We start from the raw sequence: 1287 nt of genomic DNA, 5'->3' as shown, positions 1-1287 counted from the left end.
CACCTCTGGGTTATGGGCCCAGCACGCTCCCGCTGCGCCACTCTGCTGCTCAGTGCTAGCAATTCATCAAGTCCTCTAATCGGCTAACAAGCATTCGGTTCCAACTCGTAACTGGATTCTGACTGTCACTCATTACATTATGAACAAAGCTCAGTCGGGCAGCACTAACCTGGATGCTGGTGGAGAAACCAACTTTTTATCCACTTTCACATTTTATTAGAAATGTCAACAAAATTCAATGTTGAAACTGCAGTTGGTAGGTAGTGTCGCTGAAGCGCTGGATTTAGGCTCTCAGTCTCTACTAAGGCGTGCGTTCAAATCTTGTGTTAGTTCCGCTGTATTCTTCTGGCCTGACTCCTTTTGGCGCAGCCGTTGTACATATGATGACCCTGGAAAGTTCTTGGCAAATTCTCATTTGCCTTTCATGTTCATCGGGTCTACCATTTTAATAGGTATCTACACTGTGTATTTGGATAGAGACTGGTCAAAGGGGACACATATATGCCTCGTGAACTACTACATGCATTACTGCGGATGAAGAAGAGTGAACAAATAAGTCATCAGACAAGTTTGCCGATTTTTTAGTGCCCATTAGAGCAGCACTCTGTTCCGTACTGTAACCTGTTAGGTTTGTTCCCAGTTCTTTATCTTTAATGCTCGATATGCTAACAGTAATTACCAAGAGAAAGCCTTCACAGTTTAACTATTTAATGTATGCCAAAATGATTGATGCACAGCTGTGGAGCCCTTTCTGCGAGATGCAGAAGAAGGTTCCTCTCCCAGCGCCAAGGTTCCTGCTCTTATACTACTCTGGCCGCCTTCCTGCAAGGAGGCGACTGCCTAGCCTGTGTGATAATGTGTGACCTTGTCATCTTAACCGAGAGCGACTTCTACATATGTGCAAAGGGTTTCATAGAGTAGAGAAAGCTAATAAAGCAAGAGAAGTGTTACAGCGATATAATGGCATAGCTCAAGCTCCCTAGCTAATCACATGTGCCAAAGAGGCCTATTCTAACAAACCGTTGGTGAGAATGGGTAGACGGGGAAGCCTGTAAGCGAGTCCCTCACTCGCATACTCCATCGCTTCTCTGCCTTTTGGCTAAGATAAAGTGTAGTATCTGTTCTTGGGTTTGGGGGATTAAGAGAGCTGACCGTAGAAGAGAGAATTTTAACCATAAAAGTGGTGATTTTACCCTTGCTTTTACTAATCAGTTCTGTTTTCATCCCAGCAAGTAAGTTGCTTTTAGAATTGGACCGAGCCATTTTTTACTTCACCTGGAAATCCAA

At 44.1% G+C, this 1287-nt stretch overlaps 1 pseudogene; it reads left to right on the top strand.

The window, feature by feature from the left end:
• The first annotated feature begins 1079 nt into the window (after window positions 1-1079).
• Window positions 1080-1287, top strand: LOC125974395 (U2 spliceosomal RNA; annotated as a pseudogene).

Source organism: Syngnathus scovelli, chromosome 8, assembly GCF_024217435.2.
Source record: "Syngnathus scovelli strain Florida chromosome 8, RoL_Ssco_1.2, whole genome shotgun sequence".
NCBI classification, from domain to species: domain Eukaryota; kingdom Metazoa; phylum Chordata; class Actinopteri; order Syngnathiformes; family Syngnathidae; genus Syngnathus; species Syngnathus scovelli.
The sequence above is the reverse complement of the archived record's forward strand: the minus strand, read 5'-3'. Positions and strand labels throughout refer to the sequence as shown.